We start from the raw sequence: 21,509 nt of genomic DNA, 5'->3' as shown, positions 1-21,509 counted from the left end.
TCTTGCTTCCCTCAAATATTTTTTGAGTATTTTTAGGATCTGCATTAGGGGCAATTATATGACCCACGGCCATCCTGAGTAGTTCATTCATGGAGGATAATTCCTCCCGAAGCTTTGTTTGTTCCTTCTGGAGTGTCTCAACTTGATTTGATAATGCTCCATGATTCGGGTGCTCAGGGTTTTTCTTCCCTTGATCGGTATTTATCTCCACCTGGTCGGAATTAATTTCCACCTGGTCGGGAATTACCGATTTTTCAGGTTGAGGAATTCCCTTCGAAGCATCATCCTCCACCTCCTTCTGATTTACAGCCTTCACTTTCGATCGCACCATGACTTTTTGATGCAATTCCCACAGACGGCGCCAATTGTTGATACGGAATCTCGCTCGTCCTTCCCTGTCAAGAACCTGCAAGATACGAGCTTGACCTTGGAGGGTCGAGGTACGTCTCCGACGAACAAGTCAGTACCAATAATCTGATCTCAATTACTCAATAGAGAATTCAAGTAATTGATCACAAGAAGTATGATTACCTGCCCTCTAGTGTTTACCAGAGGTCTTTATATAGTGTATGGTGATAGAGTTATATTCGGAATAACCTTGCTTTGAGTTATTGTAGGAGAGTAACTCTTTAGAAGAGTCCTTTTACCTAACTAACTCTCTTCTCCAGTTGTTGGGTGGTAGGAGTCTACCTTCATGAGGCCATCTCATACTGCTATTCGGATGGATTTATTAGTGTGGTCGGTCCTACCATGAACCTCCTGGTCGGACCCTGTTAGGTTGCGAACCTGGTCGGATCGGTCAACCGCCGGTTCAGACCGGGGATGTAGAATGACCATTTTAGTCATTAACATATTACATGCATCATTCACTAGTAAGGATGCACGTACAAATGCACATGGGGTTTTACTTCTGAGACTGGTCATTCTGGTAAATCTTTTCTTTATGGTTGTTAAATCGATTTGATATGCGTTTTTTGTCCTATATCACCAAATATTGGACTATCAATCTGTACTCCCATTGCATTGAAACCGTTGTTGATGTACACAACTTCACCAGTGATGGTCGATGAGATGGTGGTACAATGAAGCAGCAGTGTTCCCAACTTCATCTGCCCGGAATTTATTTAACAAACCATTTAGAGAGTGTAAGTGAGCAAACATAAATAAAATTTCAGAGGGGATGGTAAAATTCTCACTTGCAAAGAGTTTGTTCTATACGGGAGCATTGGCATATGAATATTCAATCATCTTGTCAATGAAACCCTTCCAAGTGTACCTAATGGCAGTGATATAACAAGGCGAAAGAAACAAATCACACATACGATAAATTGTTCATTAAACCTATACTGGACCTTTAGGAGCAAAGCACAAACGAAGATTAAATGCTATGACCTTTTTTCTCTTTCCTAAGTGTGGGGGGTGGGCAGAAGCAAGTATTGAATTCACAAGTATAGTATACAATTGCTTTACCTGTGAATGAACCATCATGGTATTTAAGCATGCAGTAAAGAGCCTTCTATTGTATAATTGAGTGATTGTAAGAAGGATGGTAGTTAGGCAAGGGGTAAAAGTTGTTCGATGGTAGTTAGTGACAACGAACAGCCTGAAATACTCTAAGTCCCTGAGAAAGTACAATGTCAAAGCACAAGGGAAAGAACATAGGATATTTCTGATTTGGGATTATTGTATTCCATAGCAGTAATAGTATTGAGTCTATTTTTTTTTGTTTTCTTCGACCTAGAAAAGCAAGCACCTGTATGAAGTCAAAATATATCAGCAACCCGTATGTAGCAGCCGTAAATTGATGCAATCATCTGGTCAGTGAGAAGCCAGAAACTTACCTTAGTATCACTCTCCAGTGCAGCTTTTGTTGAACTCATGCCTGCAACATACCTATACACAATATTATTTGGATCATAAAACATCTAACGCTAAGAGGACTCTTCCACATAAAAAGACATGAAGACAAGTAAATAATGCCTGATAACATACCTAGGAATGATCCTTTCAGAAGCAATGTATGTGAGAGAAATTGAGGCAGCACCTGGATAGTTGCACAAAATAATGAGTTATAGCATAAAAATTTACTATTGCAAAATAGTACTTGATACGAAAGGAACCATAGAGAGGGTGTATCTGTGTGGCTGTGACAAAGAGATAGATAGATAGAGAGAGAGAGAGAGAGAGAGAGAGAGAGAGAGAGAGAGAGAGAGGAGTGGGTGGATGAGCAAAGAAACAAATGAGTAAGTCGATGCAAAGATAGCAACAAGATATCCTTTCCTGGAGGTCTCCAGCAGGGGTTTACTCAGCTACACAAAAGATGTTCACTCCTTAGATACCAAACTTTGATTGTGAAATAGAAATACAACATAAATGAGGAGGAGTACCTTAGGTTCATTCACAAGTGAGTGCATAAGGATGTCAATACTACCAAAATCCTGTCTCAGTGAGTCGACAAGTTCCTGTGAAATTTTTGTAATGACTATGAGATGAATTTGTTATAGTAAAGATTAAAAGTGTTTTATACAGGGGAACTATGATTTTAACTATGTAGACAACAAAGCTCATCATGACACATAGAGCTAGTAAAAGATATCACATGCAGTAAAGGCTAGTCAAGATTGAAACTATTTCGTGCGTGGCAAGTATGATATATTTTGTGTTTGTAAGGCACCTGAGTTTCTGCAGTTTGGTTTGAGAGAAATGTAGTCTATGAGCAGTAGGATGGGTCTAAAGAATTGAAAGCAGGATGACAACGTGTTGCAAACGATTCGTACTAGTCATGATTTCTACAAATCCCTCTTTCTGAAATGCGGTCCTTGTATTAGCATAACATGCTTTTGAACAGAAACTTTCTATGCTTTTCAATGGATAAATTCATATTGTTTTCCATCTAGAGCTGATTAATATAAGTCAATACACATAGACGAATAGACTGTTGAGCTTACATTAATAAGCACAAAGTTGTGGAACAGATAAGACTTTTATTAAGGAGATAACACAAGACTCTGGTAGGTAGCAAATGAATGGTTCTCAAATGTCTGCCATAAGTTTTGCTCTGCATTAGAAGGAAAATGAGGTAACTTACCTGTACAGTCCATTTAGAAGATCCTGAGTATCCCTCTTATTTGCTTTTACTTGCACAATAACACATGACACCACCTTAAAACACCAAAAAAATTCATTTCAAATATTTAGCATTGTAAGTATAAAATCAATCATCATATTTACGTTTTAAGGAACATCTTTAGTGCTATCAAAAACCGCATCCAATGGGTAAACTTTCTTAATCTCCATCAGAGAACCATCTGGTGATTTGAAATGTCAAATTCTATAACACATGAGGCAATGATGATATATATCAAACATTTTAAGGGTGAATGTTGAATGATAAATGTTAAGTAGAGAATCTTACTAGCGTGATTCATCAAACTTCCGATGTCTTAGACTGATCTCGAAAATGTTCTGTGCCTGCATAAGGATAAGGAACCTTGCAGGGGGTAAAAAATTTGCAAAGGGCTAAAAAACCTCAGGAAATGCATAACAACAACTATGGAAGGAGGGTTATTTAACATAAAGGTACCCATGTACCAACAAAGATTTCGTCACCTACTGCAAGAAGAGATTTTGCAAATTCCCAACCATATCCATTGTCATCAGCTATTCTAGGTAAAAATTCTCTCTTACCTTTAGATTTTAAACAAATTAGACAATAAAAAAGATTTGATTGTATCTTTATAAATTAGACAAATTAGAAAATATATTTACAAATGATTGTAATTTATCTTTGTTCATTCACAGGATTCACGTTGTGTGTCCTCCATTTTCTGCAATGAAGTTTTGATGTAAGTGAGTATGTATGTAAACGATGAGAGATATATGTTTATTTGAAGGTAGTGAAATCGATGTATTTAAGTTAGTTACCTTATTTGTAGCATTATGTTTCTTCTTTTCAATTAGCCGATGTTGATTGGTTTGTTATCATTTAAAGAATATTTTTATGAATGGCATGAGTAAATTTAAGTATATTTGTAGTACTGTATGTAAATTGAAGTGTTTGTATTACCTTTGAATGAGAAATTCTTAGACCACTTTCTTTGTGTATTCTTGAATTTTGGTTGGTTTCTTAGTATTTTTGATCCATACTTTTGTAGTTGACATTGAGATTCCACTTGATAATGCAACGTATAATTGTCCATGTGAGAATACTGGTTCTAGAAGATAGATACCGACTTTTGGTATTATTTGACCCTGTGACTTGTTAATCGTCATTGCAAAGCTTAGCCGAATTGGAAACTGCTCTCTTTTTAGACGAATAGACTGTTGAGCAGACATCAATAAGCATAAAGTTGTGGAACAAATAAGACTTTTATTAAGGAGATAACACAAGACTCTTGTAGGTAGCAAATGAATGGTTCTCAAATGTCTGCCATAAGTTTTGCTCTGCATTAGAAGGAAAATGAGGTAACTTACCTGTACAGTCCATTTAGAAGATCCTGAGTATCGCTTATTTGCTTTTACTTGCAAAATAACACATGACACCACCTTAAAACACCAAAAAAATTCATTTCAAATATTTAGCATTGTAAGTATAAAATCAGTCATCATATTTACGTTTTAAGGAACATCTTTAGTGCTATCAAAAACCGCATCCAATGGGTAAACTTTCTTAATCTCCATCAGAGAACCATCTGGTAATCTGAAATGTCAAATTTTGTAACACAAGAGGCAATGATGATATATATCAAACATTTTAAGGGTGAATGTTGAATGATAAAGGTTAAGTAGAGAATCTTACTTGCGTGATTCATCAAACTTCCGATGTCTTAGACTGATCTCGAAAATGTTTTGTGCCTGCATAAGGATAGGGAACCTTGCAGGAGGTAAAAAATTTGCAAAGGGCTAAAAAACCTCGGGAAATGCATAACAACTATGGAAGGAGGGTTATTTAACATAAAGGTACCCATGTACCAACAAAGATTTCAGCACCTGCTGCAGGGAGAGATTTTGCAAATTCCCAACCATATCCATTGTCATCAGCTATTCCAGGTAAAATTGCTCTCTTACCTTTAGATTTTAAACAAATTAAACAATAAAAAAGATTTGATTGTATCTTTATAAATTAGACAAATTAGAAAATATATTTACAAATGATTGTAATTTATCTTTGTTCATTCATAGGATTCAGGTTGTATGTCCTCCATTTTCTGCAATAAAGTTTTGAGGTAAGTGAGTATGTATGTAAATGATGAGAGATATATGTTTATTTGAAGGTATTGAAATCGATGTAGTTAAGTTAGTTACCTTATTTGTAGTTGTTGGGAAATGCCGTGTCAGCATTTGCCACATCGGCCTCCAATAAGTTTTGATGATGACAAACACTCTACTAATGATTCCATGTAGTCATGTTTTGTCAAGCTCATCACTATAGTGAATCTCGATGCAAAATGACCAAATCAAAGAATTACCGAAGAGTCAAGCTCAAGACCAACTCAAACCATCTTAAACAAAGAACCAAAATCAAGATGAGTATGACAACCGTTGCAAAAGTTCAAGCCGAAGATCAAGTCAAAGATCAAGTCGAAGATCAAGACTTAGGCTGAAATAAGGCTTAGGACACTCGCATATACATTCATGTAAATGCATAAATTGTATGTAATTCATATTACTAGAGTGACCTAGGACATGTTAGTTAGGTGTACAATGCTTAGGGTTGACCAAAAAGTCTAAAAACCCAAGCCATGTCCCAGCCCCAAACCTGTTCAACAGAATAGGGCTTAGACGGTCAACTGTCTTAGCAGACGGACGACTGTCTGGTTTGTGTTTACAATAAAATCAGAAACAGAAGGTCAGACGGACGACCGTTTGGGCAGACGACTGGCCGTCTGGCCCTAACTTAAGTGTAACGGCTATTTTTCAACAGTTAGTTTTTGAGACGGTTGACCGTCTGGAGTAAAATTTCACTGAAATTTTATATCCGTTGGAGAAATGGGGAGGGCATTGATTTGAGGTCTATAAAAGCTCAACCACCCCCATTTGAGACTTTCTCCTCCCACAACAAGTCATATACTCACTCACAAGTGAATGAACCAACATTGAGTGTCTTAGCACCATCACAAGCACTCCCACTCCATTCAACTTTGAGGGTCATTCCAAAGTTGCTAAGTAAGCTCATTGAAGCCAAGCTTGGAGTCATTAAAGGTCATTGGAGCCTTACCTTGGTGCATTGCTATTCTTGAAGCATTCATTCATTGCACCACATTCACACAAGGGGTAAAGTGTCACTCTCCTTATTAGGTAATATCCAACACTTCTTATAATTTGAATTGGTTGTTTTGAATTCTAGTCTAGGTTGATTAGAATATGTTATTGGGTACTCTTGCCCGTGAACAAAGATTGCTTGGGTGCTCTTGCCCATAACAAAGATTGTAAAGGGTACTCTTGCCCCATAACAAAGATTGTAAGGGTTTGACTCTCTACCCATCATATTGAAAGAGATTCAAATAGTGGAATACTCTCTTGAGGCTAAGAGAGGAGTGGATGTAGACTTGCAAAGTCGAACCACTATAAACTCTTGTGTTGTGATTGCTTGTCTTTACAGAATTTCATTCAAATTGTTAATTTACCTTGAAATTTCAATCAAACCGAGAATTTGGCATAATCCACGAGGTACAACCTAATCACCCCCTCTAGGTTGCACCAACAATTTGTATTAGAGCGGGAGCTCAAATTGAGATTAGAATCAATCTCTAAAAGAATAAAAGATCATGGCATCATCATCCAACCAATCATCTTCAAGACCCGAAGGTCTAAATACCTCAAGGCCTTCATATTTTGATGGAGAAGGGTTTGCTTACTGGAAAAATAGGTTTGAGGACTTTGTATGTGCTATTGATTTAGATGTTTGGGACATAATTATATATGGACCCAATGAGATTACCAAACTTGATAAAGTAGTTATAAAATCCCCAAACCAAGGACCGAATGTGATGGAATTGACAAAGTCAAATCCCAAGCAAACCACAAGGCTAAAATATTCCTACAATGTGCCTTGCGTGAGAAAGTATACAATAGGTGTGGTACTTGCAAGAATGCAAAAGTAGTCTATGACAAACTAATAGTCACCTATGAAGGAACAAACCAAATAAAGAAGATAAATTTGGATGTTTATATGTTACAATATGAAAACTTCAAAATGCTAGATAATGAGGATATAACCTCTTTGTTCACTAGGTTTTCTAACATCATAAATAAGTTGCATAGTCTTGGGAAGGAATTTGCAAATGAGGATGTGACAAGAAGAATCCTACGAGCTCTTCCACCATCTTGGAGACTCAAGAAAATAGCAATTCAAGAAGTAGGAAATTTGAAACACATTACACTTGATGAGCTCATGGGATCTCTACTTGCTCATGAGGCTGAGATGGAGGAAGACAAGAGGTATGAAGAAAGTCATTCAAAAGAGCCAAATAAGAAGTCCATTGCTCTTAAAAGCTCCATCGAGAAGGATGATGAAAGCAAAGAAGAAGAAAGTGACTCCGACAGTGATATTACACTTATCACAAGGAAGTTCAGAAATTTTCTCAAATGAAGGAAAGGGAGATTTCCATCCAAAGGACAAGGGTCAAAAGAATTCAAAGGTAAATTCTATCAAAAGGTAAAACCCCACCTACTAACAGTCAAGATGTCATTTGCTTTGAGTGTAGGAAACCGGGACACTTCAAGAACGAGTGCCCCACCAAAGGGAAAAAGAAGGCGTACAAAGCCGAAGTTATCTACACCACAAGCGATGATGAAGAAGAAAGTGGAGAGTCCGACAAAGAAAAGATTAACTTAGCATTGATGGCTAAGTCACACGAAGAACAAGATCATGAGGTAAATTCCATGTACGATAATCTTGATTCTATTCATGATGAAAATGATATATATAATATTGATGAAGAAGACCTAGGTAGTGGTTTTGAAACTTTATATAATTTCAGCAAGAAAACTGAAAAGAAAAACAAAGCCTTAGAGGGAGAAGTACTATCTCTAAATGACACCGTAAGTGACTTACGAGAGTACATTAAGAAGATAGAAAAAGAAAACAGTGACCTAAACAAAACCATTCTGAAATCCACAAGTGCGAAAGAGGACCTAAATGGTCTTCTAGGAGAAGTACATTCTCTAAATAACACCGTAGTTGAATTACGAGAACACGTTGAGAAAATAGAACAAGAGAATGTGGACTTGAACAACTCCCTTGTGAAATTCACAAATGGTCAAAAGAACCTAGATAGCCTTTTAGAAACACCCCAAAAGAGTCCACAAGATAAAGAAGGACTAGGATTCAATGGTGTAACTTGAACTCCTAGAAAAGGGAAGGAAGTCCGGCTGGAAAAAGGGACATTTAGCAAGAATTCCTCACCGAAACCCACAAATGTTCAAGGGAACTCTCAAAGTGGGAACAAGACCCAACCTCAAACCAATAAAGGGAAAAAGGGAAGAGGAAATCACTATTCCCAAAGGAAAGACCAAAATGGTAAAATGAATGACCAAAGAACAAGACCAAATCATCAAGGTCATTCAAGAAGCAATGGAGGATACCAAAACCATTATGATCCTAGGCAGCAAAAATTTCAAAACTACCAACATGCCTATAGACAACAACATCAGCAATTTTGGCCAAACCAAAATCAAATGATGTTTGATCATAACTGGTCATATCCCTACTATGCATCCTTTGAGCATATGTCTTAACCTCCATTCGTGCCTTACATGCCTACCTTCAAAGACCTAGAAGAAGTGAAAACTTCTATAAAAATGCAAATAGAAGGAATGGGCAAAGAAGTCAAAACTTCCATGGACCAAGGAAAGAAAGACCTCAAGTCCAAGAACTTGTTGACATATATGATCCAAGGTTTCAAAGGCCTAAGGGATATCAACCTAGTTGGTTCAACATGGAACCAATAAGATCTAACCAAGTTGTACCCATATAGACATGGGGACCAATGCCTTGTTTTTTATCCTTTTTTTAGGTTTGCTTGATGAACATCCAAAGAAGTGAATGGTACATTGATAGCGGGTGCTCCAAGCATATGATGTCAAATCCAAAGCTCTTCACAAAGCTTCGATCATATGATGGAGGAAGCGTCACCTATGGAGATAATAGCAAAGGAAAAATTGTTGGCATTGGTCGAATCGACATTGGAGGTACTTCTATCTCTAATGTATATTTAGTTGATAAATTGTCCTATAACTTGCTTAGTGTAAGTCAACTATGTAGTATAGGATATAAGGTCACCTTTGATGTCTCTTGTTGCCATGTGAAAGATTCAAATGAAAATCTAATCATAAAAGGTATTAGGAGAGATAACATTTATACTTGAGTATTCAATGAATCATCTCCTAACTTGACTGTCTTATGTCACATGAAGAAACTATAGTTTGGCATAGAAAATTAGGCCACATCAATATGAGGCTAATTGAGACCATTGCATCAAAGAACCTAGTTAGAAACCTCCCAAAATGAAGCTTGCAGATAAAAACTATTTTTGTGATGCATGTCAAAAGGGAAAACAAACTAGAGTGTCACACAAGTCCAAAAACTTAGTCTCCACTAGTAGACTGCTAGAACTCCTACATATGGATTTATTTGGACCAATTCCCATAGCTAGCCTTGGTGGTAAACACTATACCTTCGTAATAGTTGATGACTACTCGAGGTATACATGAACCATATTTCTAAAGCATAAGGATGATGCTTTCGAAGAATTCGTCATCCTTGCTAGGAGAATTCAAAACCAAAAAGGTTACATCATAACCACCATTCAAAGTGACCATGGGAGGGAATTTGATAACAACAATCACTTTGGAGAGTTCTATGAAAAATAGGGTATACCTCATAATTTCTCGGCTCCTAGAATGGGAGTAGTAGAAAGAAAGAATAGGTCACTCCAGGAAATGGCTAGGACCATGCTTAGTGAATTCTCAATGCCAAAGTATCTTTGGGCGGAAGCCACGGGCACCGCTTGTTATATCTTGAATCATGTCTTAATTAGGAAATTCCTAAACAAGACACCATATGAATTGTATAACAAAAAAGTTCCTAGGGTTGATCATTTCCAAATATTTGGATGTAAATGCACTATATTGAACACTAGAGACCCTAAAGGAAAATTTGAAGAAAAAGTTGATGAGGGAGTGTTCTTGGGATATTCCCAAAACAGTAGGGCATATAGAGTGTTGAATAAAAGAACCCTAGTTGTGGAAGAATCAATGGATGTCTCATTTGATATATCTCCACCTAAGGAAAAATACAAACCTCTAGTTGATGAAGAAAATGATGAAAGGATTGAACATGTCATTAGAGAAAGAGTTGATAACTTATCTCTAGAAAATCCGAAAAATGATCCCAGAGATGATGGGACCCCCTCTTAAGAATTTCCTAAAGAGGTAGTCCCATGGAAAGATCATCCTCTTGAACAAGTCATAGGCAACTTTGGTTAAGGGATCCAAACTAGATCAAGAACTCAAAACTTTTGCAATTATGCTGCATTCTTGTCAACCATAGAACCTAAGAATGCTAAAGAAGCCCTAACCGATAGCTGTTGGATCATGGCCATGCAAGAAGAGTTGAATCAATTCGAAAGAAATGATGTTTGAGAACTCATTCAAAGACCTAGAGACCATACCATCATAGGCACCAAATGGGTGTTTAGAAACAAGCTTGATGAGAATGGTCAAGTTGTTAGAAACAAGGCAAGGTTGGTTGCCCAAGGGTATAATCAACAAGAGGGAATTGATTTTGATGAGACTTATGCACCCGTTGCCCGATTAGAATCCATAAGAATGTTATTAGCATTTGCATGCGACAAAAATTTCACATTATATCAAATGGATGTGAAAAGTGCCTTCTTGAATGGATTCATTATGGAGGAAGTGTATGTTGCACAACCCTCGGGCTTTGAAGACTCCAACTTCCCTAATCATGTCTTCAAACTTTAAAAGGCCTCTATGGACTTAAACAAGCTCCACGAGCTTGGTATGAAAGACTAAGTAAATTTCTAGTCCAAACGGGATTCTCAATGGGTAAGGTAGACACCACACTGTTTGTCAAATACAAGAAAAATGATATTATTATTGTTCAAATATATGTGGATGATATCATATTTGGTGCTACAAATGAATCCTTATGTCATGAGTTTAGTTCTTGCATGAGAAATGAGTTTGAAATGAGCATGATGGGTGAATTAACCTTCTTTCTTGGTTTACAAATTAAACAAAATGAAAATGGCATCTTCATTAGTCAAACCAAGTACATAAAAGAACTCATAAAGAAATTTGATGTAACATCTCAAAAGGCTAGTGGAACACCCATGAGCACATCTTTGAAATTGTCAAAAGATGAGGATGGAAAGCTTTTTGATGCCACCAAGTATAGGGGTATGATAGGAAGCCTTCTATACTTGACGGCTAGTAGACCGGACATCATGTTTAGTGTCTGTGCTTATGCAAGATACCAAGCCAATCCTAAACAATCCCATGCTTGTGTTGATAAGAGAATATTCAAATATTTGGAAGGCACATCAAACTTAGGATTGTGGTACCCTAAGGGTCAAGAATTTGACTTGTTAAGTTTTTCGGATGCCGACTTTGCCGGTTGTCATGTTGACCGGAAGAGCACAAGTGGCACATGTCACTTGCTTGGACCATGCCTAGTGTCATGGTTCAGCAAGAAACAAAATTGTGTTGCTCTTTCGACAACCGAGGCAGAATACATCGCAGCCGGTAAGTGTTGTGCTCAAGTCATTTGGATGAAACAAACATTACTAGATTACAAGGTTCAACTTGAGAAATGTCCCATTAAGTGTGATAGCACTAGTGCCATCAATTTTAGCAAGAACCCTGTGCTTCACTCAAGAGCCAAGCACATTGACATCAGACATCACTTCCTTAGGGATTGTATTCAAAAGAATGAAGTTGTCCTTGAATTCATTGATACAAACCATCAATTGGCGGACATTTTCACCAAACCCCTAAGCAAAGACCGTTTGTTGAACTAAGAAGAGAATTGGGACTGATTGACCTCCTAGAATAGTCAAAATCATCAAAAAACCTATTCCAAATCCCACTCTTAAAATATTGGGCAGTTTAGCAACTCAGATGGCCGACAGTCTGTTTGACTTCAGAGTCCAGACGGAATTCTGTCTAGCCTACTGTTTTAAAAAACACAGTAAAATGTAAAACAAATGGTCGACCGTCCGGTTCAGACGGTCGTCTGTCTGGCTCTTTTCAAAAACACACTTGTGTGTTTTTGAGTCATCCACAGCCCATTTCACTCTCTCTCTTCGTTTCTAACCTCCCACGATTCAAAATCCCTGATTTTTCTCCTCAAATCTCTCCTTCTTCCTCCTTAAAATCTATCTCATTCTCTCCATCCCTCCTCATTGTGTGCAAGACCCAAGAACTGCAGCCCTCTCTACGTGGGTCAAGGACCAACCTGCAGCAGCTCAAGTACTCTCTCTCTCTCTCAACCCACGTATGTACTGTTTGGTAAATCTTTCAAAGATCTCACTCTCTCTTTTCTCCATCTGCTGCATACATCTCAAGTTAGAACGTGTGATTCTTTTTAAAACCATGGAATGTAGTTCTGGGTTGCTGTATTTCTAAACCTGAAATTCTTCTCTTAGTTTAAACCCTAACCATCTAAAGACTTTCACTCTACTGTAGTATTTTGAGCAAAATGGCTGTTTTGGGTTAAAACTATACTGAAAATTCTGGGTTTCTTAGGTTAAACCATATGAGATGCTTGCTAAGAGAACATCTGTTCAAGCATTATTTTTTGGATTCAACTAATACTGCTTCACCCTCCATGTTTAAGTGTTATAAATTACAGCAGCCTCTCAGATTTCAGCTTCTGACCTATTAGACCCAAACTGTCCACAAATCTGATTTTTTTCTTGTTTTCAAAAATTATGATTTGTTTTTGAATACTCAAATTCCTTGTTAAAACCATGTTCTTTCGAACAGTTGTTGGTTAAAACAAGTCATTGGATGAGTAACAGTAATCGTAAATCTTCCCAATGTTGAAGATCACATGCCTAGGGCAAATGTTTTTGATTTCCTAGCTGGCTGCATTCCTCTGTTTTTTGCTTCAAATTGATGCAGCATTGATGCATATTTTCACATATCTAGTTTAATCCAACCAACTGATTTCTGAACTCAGCCCTAGGCACATGAGTCCGTCATGCATCTATAGAAATTATCAAGATTTCTGTGAAGTATGTTTACTCATACTAGTTGGTAATCTTTGTTTGATTGGCAGCTCTTCATGTCTCGCCGCAAAAATCCTTCGGTACGAGGTGGTGCCTCCGCTTCTAGAGCCCCTCCTCCTCACTCTTCCCGAAACCAACCTCCTGAGAGTCCACCTAGACTAGACAAATGGTTTAGGGATGCTAAGGCTCAACGGATGTACCCTAAAGTTGCTGCCCGCAGCATCAAGCAAGGCTCAACTGTTGACCTTGATGCCTTCTCAAAATTTCCCATCAAGGAAATGTTCGAAGCTATGGGGTGGGAATCCATGCTTCATGCGGAGGAAATCACCTATGGCCGCCTAGTAAATCATTTCTATGCCAATCTTTGGCATGAGGGAACCAAAGAAAATCTGACAGTCACCTCATATGTGAAAGGGGTAGACATCGTTCTCACCATCCCCTCTTTTTATCCCATCTGTAACCTCTCCACTGTGGGAGATCTTCGTTTTTGGACCTACAAAGATACCCCACCTGAGGATGTTCAGCTAGATGCTGTCTATCAATGTCTCCTACCACCTGAAACTCCTCTTCGCTACCATGTGGACATTCAAGAAACAGTGTTCACTGAACAAGCCAAAGTCATCAGCAAAATCACTCAACGGAACTTAATTCCTAAAAAGGGACATAGGTCTGATATTACCTCCTTTCAAACATATGTCACCTACTGCATTATTCATCAAATACCTATCTGCCTCCCATATGCCATTCTCTCCTACATGATTCAGTCTGCTGTGACTGGGAACAAATGTCTTCCTTATGGCAGTCTCCTCACCAAAATCTTCAAGCACTTTAAACTCAGCTTGAAAAATGAGGACCCTACCCCACCCCCTCCAAGGATAGACGCCAAAGGCATTGTTCCCTCCCGCAAGTGAACCGCAGCCCAAGCTTGTCAAAAGAGTGCCTCTCAACCCATGGATGTAGAAGGCACATCAGCTGGGCCACAACAGCCATCTTCCTACTCCTCTTCAACTGCTTCAAGATTTCAAGCTCTTGATTCTCGCCTCACCAACAGGCAACAGCACTTTGATGCCCGTATTGACTCAATGGGACATTGCATGGACACTGTTGAAGGGATGATTGCTCATCAGACCATCATGATACAACATATGATGACTCATCTCAAAATTCCTCCTCTACCAGTTCCAGGGGTCGAAGCAGCCGAAGGTGATGACGAAGACGATGAGGATGAACAAGAAGATGCTGAAGCCAGTGACAGTGGTAGTGGAGATGAAGAAGGTGGAAGTGGGGATGATGAAGAGGGCAGTGCCGAGGAAGACTAGTTCAGTTGTCTCTTGTTTCTTGCTTGGACTATAATATGTTTTCCATTTTTGGTTTACAAAACATATTTTTTTTGTCCTATTATTTTAAGTTGAACAGCTCTTCTGTGGCTGTACTATTTTGCTGTCGCATTTCCTTTTTGTTCACACTTGTATTTACATCTGTTTATTGGCCCTAATTGTCACATCCTCCCAGCCGATACCCTAACTGGCATACCCAAGAGTGTGATCCACAGCCCCGAAGATCAAGTATCGAGGAAATCATCCTCCCACATATACAATAACATAATCATAAACAGGAAATAATCAAGGTTTAATATTATAAACAAGGTTCAAAACAAAAATGAATTATCAGTATAATCAAAGTGCGGAAAAGATACCGGATATCCAATGATATCAAAAGGAGTAAAGTGAGGCGGAAACTCACTTCACAAAAATAGCGGAACGTAGTACGAAAGTCAAAAGGAATTACAACTGAAACAAATGTACTAAGAAATAAACTAAGATCAAGCATCTTCTAGTTTATAGATAACGTCTTTATAAGTATGGACTTCGTCAATCCAATGAATCCGTTCTAACTCTATGCTGTTTTCAAAAGTAGTACGCAGCTTGATCCACCGGGGGATCATCAGAGTAATCTTGATCGTCGCCAACACCTTGCGTGTAATACGCTTCATTGGCTTGTGCTTCACTGTACTGCTCGTCATAATAATCTTGACCTGCAGGATAATCTAAACAAAGAATATACAAAATGAATGAGTTTCGAAGAAACTCAGTGAGGTAGTTAATCCATAACATCATAGATAACATGTGGCAAAACATAACATGATGCAATGCATTATGAAACAGATAAAGTGTGAATGCATCTAACTCTATGTATGCTGGTCTCTATGGTAGACATGCATTAAGTCATAGCATTGTACTTCTTTGGGAAGGTCCGCTCACACCCTCAACCATACAAGATATCTTGGGTTCCCTCAACCATTTAAGGTATCTTGGGCAGCCGGTTGGTAATGGGTCCTACATCCCTCAGGACAAACCATGGTAGGGGGTTTAGTCAACACACTCTCTCACAACCATTTGGCATAAGTACTGGCGCATGTTAGGGAAAAGCCTAGCTCAATGCAAGTCATCTAGTCAGTTACATCAACTCAGGTCTAGATACTTCCATTCCTCGTCCCTAACAATCCTTTCCGGTATCCTTTCCACTAGAGTCCTAATAGTCCCTGACTACGGAATCATCAACCCTATTGGATATCCACATATGGTAAACGGGAAGCTCTCATGTCCCCTCACGGATCATTTCACCGGTCTTGAGCGCCCATGAGCCCAAGTCTAGCCATATGCAACCCTCCAATAAATGGCCCCCACAATGTGATTCCCGTTCTCTCACGGGTTGGTTACTGGTCTTGAGCGCCCGTGAATCCCCATTGCTACCACGGGTCATTCGGTCTCAATACCCTTCCGAATCGGGTCTGATATAACAGGGGTATATCCTAGCCAAACACTGTTAGACATCCCCAGGTATGACAACCATTGATTCGGGAAAGTGTCGATGGGCAACCCCGGAAACATCCCATACTATTTCCGATAATGTCCAATGACAGAAGTGTCAAAAGGACACCTCCCAATCCCAAACCAAACTTAATCAAACACATTCTCAGATCAGTCATGACATACACAACCAGTAGTTCATCATATAAAAGAGAATGTAAAAGCAAAATCAGATTAAGTAGTAATAAGTAATTGATGCGTCCAAAATCTACTCAGCCCTTAGATCTCCTCGTGATGACCTGCAAAACGAAAGCGTCAGATGTGGCCCGACCGCGGGGGTCGGGAGTCCACCTCCGAAGGCTAAGTCAGTTGATGAACTTAATCACAAACGGCTCTACTAGAAGCACAGAGCTAAGGAATAAAGAACTGGGAAAGGTGATCTAGATCGTAAGCCTTTGATAGTTTATGTCTACCAGTATGTATCTGAATCTGAGTCCCTCACCTCGTATGGCAGTGAGGTTTATATAGAGTGTACCTTCGAATCTCCTTCTTTGGATGCACTTGAGCCTTCTTCGGGTAGTCGTTGGATCTTAACAGTTAGATCCGTTGAGCGATAGACTTCTACTAATTTGGACTAGTAGAGGACTCCTGAGATAACCTTTAGGTTATGCGATGATTATCCCTTCGATAATGATTAGCCGCAGCCGTCAATTTGAGTCTGCCATCATTAGGGTAATTAACCTAATTCATAAGTTGAATTAGGGCGTGCTTGTAGTTGAATAAGTTTTCTTCCTCAGCAAACCATCTTTTGGATCCGGTTCGCTCGGGAGCGAGTCGATTCCCTTTGTCTCGACCGGGGTCGAGGGTCGAACCAGGTATGAACCCGGTTCGATCATATTTTCTCCATATCACGAGCCCCCCAGACCAAACGTTCGGTCGATCCTGAGGGCTTGGTTTTTAACTGGGTTCTTCGTCAGGCAATAGTCTCTGCGTGTTCCATTAAATGTCATATCACATTTAATGCGGTGGTCACTTTTCCTCGAGCGTTGTGAGGGTAAGGCCACGAGTCTCCTTGCAGTCAATCTGTCGTGGCTCACGTAATCCAAGCGACAGTTTCCGAACGCCTGTTTCGGATTCGTGAGTTCAAACTTTCAAAACGTCTTCTAATCTCGATCGTTGATTTTGAATCAATCTCGATCGTTCAGATTCCCGAACACTCATGTGGGTGCTTTTAAAAGCGGTTCGTTGTCTTCGTAGGTTTCATTCTTCCTGTCTGGAATTTGAACCTTTGTCGTCTGCTTTGCGCCTTCCTGCTCTCAAGCTTTTGCCTCACTGAATCAGTAAGTTTACTTGTCTTTTTCTTTTTGTACCTTACTGAAACAAGTAATGGCGGATAATAGGGTTTCTCTGGTATCCAGTTTTAGTAATAGTAGTGGTAATGAAGCTTTTGCTTCTCCTCCTTCCGAACAATCGGATAGTGATAACAAAACCCTAACTGTCCTCTGGCGTGAGTTTGCTAAAGTTTCTCAAAAAGGTTTAGAGAGAAAAACCGAAACTCCTTCTGTCCTTCCTGAGTCTGGATCTTCCAAGACTTCTAGGATAACTGCCGAGTCTTCTAGGCAGCCTCAAACTTCGAGGTCCGATGACGGGCATGGCTCTATTCCCTCCATTTTCAAGGAGGAAACCCTTCTTTCAGCGATCCAAGATTTTGATTTTCTTTCCTCTTATCAGGTTAGGGCTCCCCATCCTGATGAGAGGGTTGATTCAACCCTTTCGGGTGAATTTTCTCTGTACATAGATGCACTGGAAAGCGGGGTTCACTTTCCCTTTTTTAATCCTTTGTTCTCAGCAGTTCTGAATCATTGGGACATTTGTCCTGGAATGCTCCTTCCCAATAGCTGGCGTCTCATCGTCGGCTTCTTGGGTTTGTGTTTTGAACTTGGCATTACGCCATCTCTTTTTCTCTTTGTGCATTTTCATGTTCTTTCTATCTCCTTTCCTCCCGGATGGGTTTTTCTGTCCAAATGCAATAAGGCTAAACTTGATTGGAGGGGCAGCATCCTTGTCAAAGGAACTTGCCCTTCTAACCACAAAAGATGGCACGAACGATACTTTTTCTGTCGAGCACCTCCATCGGATCTTAACTTCCCGACCGCTTGGAGGCGGTGTACTTCTTCTTCTGAGAATAACCGAGGCCTACCCTTATCCAAAGAAGACGAGGTGGCAATCAGGAAGATCAAATCCATTCCATGGTATCAAGAGATACATGGACTTGAGGTGGAGTATAACTCCATTCTTCAGTACTGAGGCTTGGCTCATTGTGAGCTTCTAACCATCATCTTTTAATTTTACTGAAGTGATACGTCTTCAATTCTGACTTTTGCTCTTCTTTGCAGTGCCTCCAAGAATGAACCCCGAGAACCTGCGAGTGAAGGCCGCTAGGGCAGTTGTGACAGCCGAGCAACGATCGCCTAGAGCCTTGACCGTTGATCAAGAGGCTTTTGTTCCCTCTCTCGACCCCTCTTATAGGGGTATCAGGAATATCAGACCTGTGGCTGATGCTTCGGGTAAAGGGAAGAAGCCAATGGTGGGGAGGTCTAATGTCTCCTCCTCCGCTCGAATTAAAAGGAGGCATGATACAGTTGATGCTTCCTCCCACAAAAAATCCAAAAATTCTACGGATTGTGAGGAGGTCTTCACCCCCCAGTGGACCCTGAAGTTGACCGACAGGGTGACACAGGATCCTGAGAAAGCTGCAGAGTGGAGCTCCCTCAGTCTTGTTCCTTCTGATCACCAGGAATTTGAAACCCTGGACGACGTTGCCCTTGTAAGTCAATCCACAAGGTACCGGTCTTCTTGCTTACTTATTTTTTCATAATTTCTCATGACTTCTTCTGATAATTTTCGCCTTCCCAGGAATGTTGTGCTGAGCTTCTATCAACACATGGAAGCATTGAGCCGGGTTGGCCGCAACAGCTCCTTGCTGCAGACCTGTGAAGAGAATTTGGCCAAAGCCAATTCTGAGATAGACCGGCTGACTGCAGCTGCCGAGGAGCTGCAAAGAAAGCATGAGGAAGAAGTGATCTCCCTCAAGGAGGCCCTTGATGCTTCGAAGGCTCGTGCTGTTGCTGCCGAGCGCGAGGCCAAAAAGCAAAAAGAAGCTGCCACGTTGTTTGGTGACAAACTTGAATTTAAATGTATAGAGAACGAAGACTACTTGAAGTTGGCAATTCCCAGCAAGCCCGAGCACATCAAGCCAGAGCTTCGGAAGGATTGTGTTCGGAAATACCTGAACAGTGAACCTTTCTCCCAGCTATTGGGTGCTTACAACGTCCAAGCTTATCGCTTGGGGCAGAATGACATTTGGGAGCGAATTCTCGCATCAATCCCTTCCTTCGATACTGCTCCCTTTCGTGAGGTGTGCCATAAAGAGGTCTTCGGGAAATTAGGCATGGATCTCCCAGACTGGGCTCGGGAAGAAGATGATCCTTTTCCAGCTGACCCACAATATGAGGCATATTTGGCTGACGAGCCGGCACTTCCAGAGGAAAAGTCACAAGCTGAGTCACAAGCTGCTGCTAAAGAGGACTCTGACAACGTTAATCTTGAGGAAGGCTCTTCTCGGGATCCTGAGAAAAGTCCTCCTGACCAAGGCTCCTCGGGCAACAATGAAGAAGAGGCTTAGGGAGTTATCTTCTTCTTTTTTTTTTTTTTTTTGGTAAAGATTGGCCTCCTTACTAATGAATAGACACTTCTTTTTCATGTTGGCCTTACTATTTCCTCGTCTCCTGCTGAAATCTTGTCTTGAATAAAATATAAATGATAAAACTTATAGTATACCATTCACTGTTTCCAATGAATCGGTAATACATCCATTATCACAATGGCGGTGCGATGATTGGAGGTATCCTTGCATCGGGTGCTCGCCTCCACATGTTTCCATGTGGCCTCCTTACGACAATTGATCTTGCTTGTTACGGATTTCGAAGCGTCATTTCGATCTGGGCCATTGGTTGTCTTTAGCTCTCCACAGTCGTCTTAATACCTGAGGCTATTTAAAGCCTTCGTGGGTACTCTCCATCTATCCTGCTATCTGCAAGTTAGATTTGCTAAAGCGACATTCCGTCCTCCTGCTTGCTTCCATATTCCTCATACTCCAACAATAACTCTATCAACTTATGAACAACTGAGTTTTTTGATTACTCATCTCCTTCCCCCTTTCCCCCTGAGTAAACTACACAGTAGTAGTACTTGGGGTTTAGTTAATCGGGTTTGGGTATTTGACAGAGAACTAGGGTTTTCCCTTGTTGCTGTTGTTGTTGGATATCTGTACTGATACGGTTTTTCTATTTATATAATGGCTCCCAGGATCAACCCGAACTTTATCAGAGCGAAATCTTGTAAGAAAATCTTTCCGTCGGCTGTGGTTGGGGCCAGTGAGGTGGTTTCAGCTAGTGAATCCTCCAAGCGTAAGGCGACTGCTGTTGGTGAATCTTAAAGTCAGATTCCCACAGTTTCTATTGATGCCGTCCCTACGCCTCTTCTACCCGAAGTGATCGCTCGTTTTTCCCAGGAAGATCTTGATCACTCCGTTGTTGATGGCGCTGCTGACGCCCCCTCTGCAGAGACCGTTGGTGCACCCCTGAAGGAGACTCTTCGGGCATTTGAGGCAACTATGTTGGCGTCTGATGAAGGTGTGGTCCCAGCAGGGGCTACTCCTATTTCCAATTCCAGTGCTTGTTTGGCATCCTCCTCCTCTCCTTTGGAGTTGGAGGATTTTGCCACCAGGAAGCGCCGTCGGGTGACAAGTGATGCAACTCATCCTTCTCTTGATGTAGCTCATCCTTCTCATCCTTCACCCGAATTAGTGTCAAACGAGTTTGATAGAGCGTTGGGATGGTGCACTGCTGCTCGAATGACTTCTGAGAGCGCAGTTCTTTCCAAGCTTCCAGATGAAGTCTTTATGAAGTCACTGGTGATGTAAGTCTTTCTTCGTTATCTTTTGATTCTGAATATTATTCTTCTGCTCCTTTTTAACTCGGAAGTTGTTTGCAGGAGTCTTACTGGTAACTTCCACAACCAAGTGGAAGCAGCCTCTAGGCTCAATAGGTTGAGCAATGAAGTTTCCGAGCTTCGGAAATCTCTGAAGCTAAAGATGCTGAGATTGCTCGCCTTAGGAAACTAGCTTGGGAGTTTGCAGGAGAAAAGAATTCGGTGATCGATCGTCTTCAGTCAGACTTGGATGATGCCAAGGAGAAGATTCAGGACCTGAAGCGAGGAGTTGGAAAGTCAGGAGCCAAAGGATCTGAAACATTACCCCAAAGGCAAGCTGTCGTTCCTTTGCCTGAATCCCTTCCAACTGATTGTTCGCAGAGCCTGCGTCTTCAAGTATTTACACAGTAAGCCCTTTGTTGATATGCTGAATGCTTATAACTTGCAGGCA

General features: G+C 40.3%; 1 pseudogene; it reads right to left on the bottom strand.

The window, feature by feature from the left end:
• Window positions 1-950: 950 nt before the first annotated feature.
• Window positions 951-6,196, bottom strand: LOC148999107 (enoyl-[acyl-carrier-protein] reductase [NADH], chloroplastic-like; annotated as a pseudogene).
• Window positions 6,197-21,509: the final 15,313 nt, after the last annotated feature.

This window comes from Hakea prostrata, unplaced genomic scaffold, assembly GCF_041222555.1.
Source record: "Hakea prostrata isolate BN-2017 unplaced genomic scaffold, UWA_Hpros_2 contig_42, whole genome shotgun sequence".
Lineage (NCBI taxonomy): Eukaryota > Viridiplantae > Streptophyta > Magnoliopsida > Proteales > Proteaceae > Hakea > Hakea prostrata.
The sequence above is the reverse complement of the archived record's forward strand: the minus strand, read 5'-3'. Positions and strand labels throughout refer to the sequence as shown.